Raw genomic sequence first — 9,401 nt, forward strand, 5'->3', positions numbered from 1 at the left:
GAGAGATTTCAATCCCCAGTAAACAGCTGCACCCCTGATGAATTACATCAGGATCTGGAGGAGAGTGTGTGGAGGTGTGTGTGTGTGTGTGTGTGTGTGTGTGTGTGTGTGTGTGTGTTTCATGAAAGCTTCCAGGTGATTCCTAAGAGCCGCTAAGTTTGGAAGCCATGGACTTAGAAGCATTTCTATTTAAACTGAGGCTTCTGCCTATGTTTCTGGGTGTGAATCTCCACTGGCTGGAATTGTCTTTCCGATTGCTTCCATGGCACCTTGGTTTGAATGTATCAGAAACTGAGTCTGCTTCCATTCCCCCTGCAAACTTACTCTCCCATCCTGGGCACCCTGGTACCCCAGCTTCTTTGCCACCAGCAATCACTTTCTCTGGATTTTATACTCCATACCACCCCTGTACATAGATCCTGTCTCTTCATTCTGCTACCCATGATTCCCCAGGCAGGAGCTTTAGAAGGTGTGGTGAAAAGGATGGTCAGACTTGGGGCAGAACATTTTCTAACTAAATACAGAGCTGTGATCTTTAGAAGCATGCTTGAGGAATGCATTACGGATCTAAGGAAGATTATATTTGAGGAATAAATCTACTGCTTAAAAAAAAATACAGGAGGGCTGGGAGTTTGGCCTAGTGGTGGGGTGCTTGCATAGCATGCACGAAGACCCAGGCTCAATTCCTCGGTACCACATACATAGAAAAAAAAAAACAGAAGTGGTGCTGTGGCTCAAGTGGTAGAGCTCTAGCCTCGAGAAAACCCAAAGCAGTGCTCATGCCCTGAGCCTAAGTCCAGAACTGGCAAAAAAAAAAAATACATGAGTCAGACACTGGTAGCTCATGCCTATAATTCTAGCTACTCAGGAGGCTGAGATCTGAAGATTACAGTTTGAAACGAACCTAGGCAGAAAGTCTGTGAGACTTATCTTCCAATTAACCACTGAAAAGCTGGAAGTGCAGCTGTGACTCAAGTTGTAGAGCATCAGCCTTGAGTAGAAAATCTCAGGGACAATATCCAGGCCCTGAGTTCAAGCCCCAGGACTAGCAGACACACACACACACACACACACACACACACACACACACACACACAAGAAGGGCACTAGTATGGTGTACTATACGCACACACTGTGTCTCAAACTGATGACAGACATTTTCATATAGGCTGAGGCATGGGGAGATGCCAGGAGAGAGGAACGTCATCACTTCTGTTCTCTATACCTGGCAGCTGAAGGTCAAGACCCAGATGCCAAAAGAAAGAGAAGGAGAAAGAACAGGGGGAGGGGGAGGGGGAGAGGAGAGGAGGAGGTGGGGGAGGAAGAGGAAGGGGAGAAGGTGGAGGAAGAGGACTCTAAGAAGGTAGACCACATATAACCTAAATATTTCTCCTTGCTATAATGGGGACTTTCCTTCCCTTTCATACATGAGTAAATTACGTTTCCAAGAGTAATTGACAACACTCTACAAAGTCAAAAAACTCTACACCCTGCTCAGCCCAAATTCTTTTTTTTTTTTTTTTTTTGCCAGTCCTGGGCTTGAACTCAGGGCCTGAGCACTGTCCTTGGACTTTCTCAAGGCTAGAGCTCTACCACTTGAGCCTCAGCACCACTTCCGGCTTTTTTCTATGTATGTGGTACTGAGGAATCGAACCCGGGTCTTCATGCATGCTAGGCAAGCACTCTACCACTAGGCCAAACTCCCGGCCCCAGCCCAAATTCTTACAACTTAAAGTCCTCTCATTTTGTCTTTCCATTTTCATGCTATCCAGAGTTCTCAAAGTTGCCATGTGTAAGAACTACCTGGACTTGCTAGGCAGGTGCTCTACTAACTTGCTTTCTGGCAGTTTTTGAGAAAGGATCTTATGTTCTTGTCTGATTTCTATCATCCTTTCTAGGCCTCTCAAGTTGCCATGATGACAGGCATGTGCTACTGGACCCAGCCAGAGAAGTCATAGATTAGTTGTGGGATTGGGAGTTTCTATTTGCATCCCAGCGAAAACTTACCAGGGACCAGAGACCACGGACCTTCTCGTGAGGAGGACTTGGTTCCTTGTTGACGCTTTCAAAAGTAGAATCTCTTCTGTGGTCTGCAAAAATGGTTTAAAAGGGCCCAGTTTCAGGGTTGACGCTTCCTAACGAGAATAGCCAAATGCTCGCGGTGGCTGTCAGCCCCTTGTCTTTTCTGAGAGTAACTGAAAGAGATCATTAAAACCTCACTTATCTGGTGATCTGGTGCTCAGCTGCAGGATGCTTTCAGCTACCGGCTCATAATGGCAGCTTTGAAGTCCAGTACAAGTGTGAATTTACTGTTTTGTAAAGACCAGATTCCTGAACAGGTCATAAATTACCTTGTTACACAAAGGCTTCTGGGGAAACGTAATGTGTTGAAATCCTTCAGTGGGTGATTATCCTAACACATTGCTGGCACAGCAAATAGCTGGCACCCAGACACCAAAATCCAACAGCTGCCAAACTCCAGAGAAGTGTAATGAGGCTAGGCTTTGAAATCCTTTTTAAACCTTTTTCTTCTTAGGAGGGAGGAAGGGAGGGATGGAGGGAAAGAGAGAGGAGGGGGAGGTAGGGATGGAAGGAGGGAGGGAGGGAGGAAAGGAGGGAGGGAGGGAGGGAGAGAGAGGACAGCATTTTTTAAAATGGCTTCCCATTCTTGGTTTTGTTTAAAAGTCTGATTCTGCTATCCATTTAAATATTATTACTAAATGAATTTTGGTGATGTCATTCTTCTCAATTGTTAAGCGTCTATGTAATTGTGGGTCATCTTTCCTACCTGTCAGGCGACCCTCCCAGATTTATAATGCTCACAATTACACAATTAGCTCTTTGACACTGATCATTGATTGGTCGTAAGCGACGATAGATATTCCAAGTCACCTCTTTGCTCTAAGTATCAGCGTCAGTTTGAAAGCTGGACATCATTCCTTCTCTCCTACAACAGGATTTCTGCTATTTACAGCTAAACAGATGTGAAATGCAAACTGGAAATAAAACCAAGCAAAAACCTGGGCTACAGTCTTTCTTTTAGAGATACATTGAAAAAGATGCTCATTGTAAGGAATTTAGAAAAACTAGAAAATGACCCAAAAAAGGGGCAGGAGAAGTAAAAAGTACTCCCAAATCCCAATTTTAAAAAATATTGCTGCATAAATTTTTGCTAAAATCGGAGAGGCTTACATTTAGACATGTAGTTTGGCAAACTGGTTTTTTCATGTAACTAAAACCATAGACATTTGTTCAGATAGTTGAAAATTAATCTATAACATTCTTTCTAGTAGCTGGAACAGATTTCTAAGGTGGTTAAGAGAAATTGGTAGTATTTTCATCTTGGGTTAAAGTGGTGGAATTCCTGGGTAGAATTTTCTCCTTTCCCTTGTGTCAAGGATATCATTAATTCATTGAACAAGTTCTGTGCATCAGTCCATGCTTAAGGTGCTAGGGATACATACAGTGAGACAGACATAAAGGGTAGTGAACAGAGATCCTAAAGAATAATGAATTTGTATAAAACCCTCAGGAGCTAATGTTAGTTACCATTGAATCATGGTCTGATTTAATTCTACTTTATTTTATTTTTTGGTCCTGAGGCTTGAACTTAGGGCCCGGTTGCTGTCCCTGAGCTTCTTTACTGGTTCAAGGCTAGCATTCTACTACTTGAGCCACAGCTCCACTTCTGGCTTTTTGGTGGTTTGTTGGACATAAGAGTTTCACAGACTTTCCTACCTGGCCTGGCTTCAAAACATCAATTGTCAGATCTCAGCTTCTTAAGGAGCCAGACTGTAGATGTGAGCCACTGGTGTCTGGCTGATTTTTAAAATGATTTCTACTTTATCTAGCATGGGATCTGGTACATAGAGAGCTCTCAACAAGCACGACTGATGAGTAGGTGTGTGGAACGTGACTAAAGTTGATTTGCCCATCAAATGTTGGGACTTCTTTTTGGAATTCAGGAAAAGAAATACAATCTAAATGTCTTGATAGCTCTTCTCTCCCTAGACAACTTTCACCACTGAGAAAAAGACAAATCAGAGAGACTTGTCAGAAGCCCCTGCAAAACAGGTTTTTTTTCTTCTTCTTCTTCTTCTTCCCCTTGTGGGCATAGAGTGTTATCTATGCTCAAATCCAAGTCTCATCTAGTACTACAATGCCCTTTGGGAAGGAAAGGGTCAGGTCAGCGCTACACTGTTCAGACAGTCTCAGAAGGAAAGTGAGTTGGCTTATTAATCTTAGAAGCAAAGGAAACAGTTCTTTGCAGAGAATGATGAGCTTTAGGGGATGCATTAAAGTCAATGCATTAAAGCATGGGCTTGATGTATGTGGTATTTAGAGCTTTAGAAACTGACAAAAGCAGAGATTCAATCAACTTCTTGGCTTGTTTGATTTGTGTCTGATGCCTACATTTTGGCAGATAATTAGCAGGTCATTTACAGAATACTTAAGAGATACCAAAGTATTACAACTCATGTGGTTCAGCCTGGTTCTACTGAATGGTAGACAGTATATTAAGTGTCTTCCTGAAATTGGGATGTCAGATCTCTGAGACTTGCCAAAACTGAACTTAGGAAATGTTTGAATTTGCTTTAAGGCGAGGTCTAATAGCTACATGAGCATCATGAGAATTGAAGCAGTAAATGGTTACTTTTAGCCATATTCTTGAAGGAGATCAGAGTATGTTACACCCTGCTCAAATAGGTAGCTTTAAAATGGAGGTTGTTTTGAGCTAGAAGAAGCATCTCTCTGCTTTTGTCCTTTCTGTGCAAAAGCGAGACCTGACTTTCTCTTTGTAAAAATGGAATAAACAGTTGCTCTTTTCAGGACTCTTGTCTGTTTAATAAACCTTATCAAATAACACTTATTTACTGTAACATTTCTCACTAATTTTTCTTTTTTTATATATTTTTATTGTAATTAATAGAAGGGTTACATTATATTTGCCAGATAGAAGGGCATTAATTCACATACATTGATACCTTTTCTTATGTCTTGGTCCCCATTTCCCTCCCCCCCACCCCTCTCCCTCATCTTGTTTTCCCCCCTTCCCTATCCAATTTCAAATAACCAAATACAAATATATCCAATATATCAGATAACAACTCACTAATTTTTCTTAAAATTAATAACTGTCCAAGTCCCTTCCCTTTTCTTCTCTCTTTTTTTTTTTTTTTTTTTTTTTTTTTGGTCAGTCATGGGACTTGAACTCTGAGCCTGGGCGTTGTCCCTGAACTCTTCAGCTCAAGGCTACTGCCCTTACCCCTTGAGCCACAGCACCACTTCCAGTTTTCTGGTAGTTAACTGGAGATAAGTGTCTCACAGACTTTCCTGCCTGGGCTGGCTTTGAACCATTATCCTCAGATCTCAGAGTTAAACACTCTAAATGATGATTCCTATGTAGTTTTTTAATACATTGTTGGGAAAATACATATGACCATGTTAGCTAGCACAATTACTAATCCTTAGAATTTCTCTTTCTCATTGCATTGGAATACCTCTCTTAGAATTTCTCATTCTGGGCTGGGAATATGGTGAGTGCATGCATGAAGCCCTGGGTTTGATTCCTTAGTACCACACAAACAGAAAAAGGCTGAAAGAGTGCTGTAGCCCAAGTGGTAGAGCACTGGCCTTGAGCAAAAGAAGCTTGGGAACAGTGCTTAGGCCCTGAATTCAAGCCTCAGGATTGGAAGGTGCGGGAGAATTTCTTATCCCCCACACCCATCAGCAGAAGAAACAACAATGAGAAAAGGGGAGGGGGGAAGGCAGAGAGAAAGCATTTTCTATTCCTATTCCAGCCTGCTTCCTTCCCATCCCCTTTCTATTCCCTTATTCTAAGCTTTCATATCAACAGAGTTGAGTCCTTTTTCTCCCCTCCCCCAGCAAAGAGGAAACCATCTCAGGTCACCTGTCTTCCCGCTGTCATTCCAATACCAGGAGAACTTTGTGCTATCCCTGTCTCAAGTGAAGGATCCTGAAGTGGATGATCCTTGCGGGTGTGTAGAGAGATGGGAAGCAGGTCCCGCCCCAGCAAAAGGTGAGCTTATTAACCAACAGGAGCAGTAGGAAATTCCTGGAGAACGTCAAGAGCACAGTTATCTCAGGTTCGGAGTTGTATGTTGCCTTACCTTTGAAAATAAAGCTTGAATTTTCCCAGTTTCACAGTGTGATTCATAGCCCCCCCTCCCCCACGAATGATTCTTCATCTCTCTGCTTCTCCCTTGGGCCAAAGGATGTCAGGGAGTAAAGTCTAACGAGGGGAAGCTGTTTCCCTGTGGGTATCTAGCAGGTAAAGAGGAGGTCAGAGCAGCAGCCACAGCGACATTGCTGTTTAGTCAATATTTCCCTTTGAAGGCATGGAAGTCTTGAGTCGCTGGTCTGCTTTTCCTTGACAAATAACAAAGAGAATGAAAGCAGTGGCACAGGGTGGCACCACAGAGCCAGTCTGGGCACGTGAATTAACAATACATGTTTGGGGAGCTTGTGTTATTCTTCCTCCCTTTAAAGGACTGGCAGGCTCTGTTTTGGAACATCTAAATCCTGAAGCAAAGCAAGTTTGGAAGACAGATGAAGAGAATACCTTGAAACATTATCTCTGTCTCTAATTAGTGTAGACAGAGAACCTCCTGAGGAAAGTGGGGTGACCTTAGCCTTACAATGTTTAGGTATTTCTTACAAGTGGCAGTAGCTGGGAAGTTTTTCACATTGCACATTCCAGTGAGGCAGTCTTGAAAGAATCTTTTCTTTTGACTTATGGTACAAGTGGGTTGGAGATGGGGAAAGAGATTCTGTGAGATGGCTCTTCTCATTAGTATTTGTTTTGGCAACTGAAATTTTCAATGCCCAGAAAAAAACCAAAACTCGGTGTTTCTAAGTCCGTCTGTTGCAGATTCTACTAGGAGGCCCAGCCCGCCCTCTGCATAGTGTGTACTCACTGTCAGGCAAGAATAGCTGAGCACAGTGGCCCACGCCTGTAATCCTAGCTACACAGGAGGCTGAGATCTGTAGATCATGGTTTGAAGCCAGCCCAGGTAAGAAAGTCTGTGAGATTCTTATCTCCAATTAACCACCAAAAGTAGTAGAGCACTATTTATGCTGAGGGGTAAAGCTAAAACACTGAGCTCAAACCCCAGTAATGGCACAAAAGGTGGGGGGGGAAGGAAGGAAGGAAGGAAGGAAAAGGAAGAAGGGAAGGAAGGAAATAGAGAAAAAGGAAATGAAAAAAGATGGGGAAAAGAAAAATCTAGACTGTTTACTCTGAGCCAAAGCTTTTATTAATGTCCAGGGTTTGGGGAAATAGAAATCACCTTCACAATCCTATGGAAGAAAATAAAACTATGGCTCCAAGAGGCTTAGATTCTTTCTAAGGCCCTATAACAGGTATCAAATAGGAAAGACAAGCTCTACATGTAAGTCTTGGCCTCCCTTGAGAAAGGGATGATCTTTAGATCAATCTGGCCTTAAAAGATAGAAACAGATTGGGCATCGGTGGCTTCTGCCTGTAATCTTAGCTATGCATGGGGCTGAGATCTGAAGAATCACAGTTGGAAGCCAGTATGGGGGAAAAAAAGTCCATGAATTCCATCTCCAAAATAACCAGCAATAAGCTGGACTGGAGGCATGATTTGAGTCGCAGAATGCCAGTGAAGCAAGTGACACAAGCAAACAGGAGGCTCAGAGTTCAAACCTCATTACTGACTTTAAAATAAAATAAAATAGATTCTACATAGTCAGCAGCCCTTTTCCACTACGAGACAGACAGCTTGGCAGGGAAGAAATACAGTAGATTCCAAGTCAGATATATCCTGTCGTACTTGAAGTCTGCACTCTAACTACAAAAACTGGCAAAAACACACTGAGCTTTCTGAGAGAATTTCCTCGACTCAATGCAGGAGGAAATATTACCCACCTTTCCATCTTATGAAATGATTACGAGTTTGCTTTGTGGACTGAAAAAGTACCTTAGAAACCAAAGGACCTCTGTGCATGAATCATTTTTCAGAAAGTACCATCTATATAGAGTACTCCAGACACATTTTATTTTCTGATCAGTTAAGGATATGTGTTCAGATCTTTTCAGTATTCATAGATTCTTATCTGAAAATTACAGAACTGTAGGGGCCTAGACTTCCTTATGTCTTATTAGAACAAGATCATGGACTCAGATCTTTTTTTTTTTTTTTTTTTTTTTTTTGCCAGTCCTGGGGTTTGAACTCAGGGCCTGAGAACTAACCTTAGGCTTTCTCAAGGCTAGGGTTCTACCACTTGAGCCACCACACCATTTTTGGCTTTTTCTATGTATGTGGTACTGAGGAATCAAACCTGGGTCATCGTGCATGGTAGGCAAGCATTCAACCAGTAGGCCAAACTCTTTTGTGATGTGTTAGGAAATGTCATTTCTTTGAAAGTTCCCCCAGGCTATATATACTTGATTCAAATGCTTCCTAGGCTAGAGTTTTAAAAAAGCTTTTAGTATGGCCTTCTTTTATGTTGTTTATTGGCCAACATGGTTTGTGCCTCATTTGCCCTCAAATTCTCATTTTTACTCAGCAAAGTAATGTGTGTGTGTGTGTGTGTGTGTTTGTATGTGCACACATGTCTATGCACATTCACTACACAATCATAGAAAGCCAATATATTTTAAGCACACACCGTGGGGCAAGTAATAGACAGTCCTGTGCCCTCTATGCCTTGTTTAACAACCAAAAATAAAGGACAAATATTTTTTGTGCCAGATACCGATGGCTGATGCCTGTAATCCTAGCTACCCAGGAGACTAAGATCTGAGGATCACAATTTGAAGCCAGCCCAAACAGAAAATATGTGAGACACTTATCTCCAATTAACTACCAGATGCCAAAAGTGGAGTTATGGTTCAAACGGTAGAGTGGTAGCCTTGAGCAAGATGCTCAGGAACAGTACCCAGGCCCTGTAAGAGAAAGAAAGAAAGAAAGAAAGAAAGAAAGAAAGAAAGAAAGAAAGAAAGAAAGAAAGAAAGAAAGAAAGAAAGAAAGAAAGAAAGAAGGAAGGAAGGAAGGAAGGAAGGAAGGAAGGAAGGAAGGAAGGAAAGAAAGAAAGAAAAAGAAAGAAAGATTTTTTTGCTTTAAATGAAAGGTCTCTGATATGCATAGGATGGTAAGGGTTCATTTCTACTTCACGTAAGCCTTCTAATTTCATGCAGCCTGAATTGGGGCAGCGATTCCTGACCTGAAGCTCTTCCCTGTCACCTTACACTGCACTGCGGTGGTGCCATCCTTCACATGACTCAGTAATTCTGTCGTGCCCTCTCAGCAGGCAAGAGGACTCAAGCAGGTTTCCTGATGATTAATGAGCAGCAGCAGCAGCACAGAATTATGAAATTCCTAAGGAGGGCTGCCCTGTAAGCCAAAGGAGAGTCC

Source organism: Megascapheus bottae, chromosome 25, assembly GCF_031878675.1.
Source record: "Megascapheus bottae isolate mThoBot1 chromosome 25, mThoBot2.hap1, whole genome shotgun sequence".
Taxonomy (NCBI): domain Eukaryota; kingdom Metazoa; phylum Chordata; class Mammalia; order Rodentia; family Geomyidae; genus Megascapheus; species Megascapheus bottae.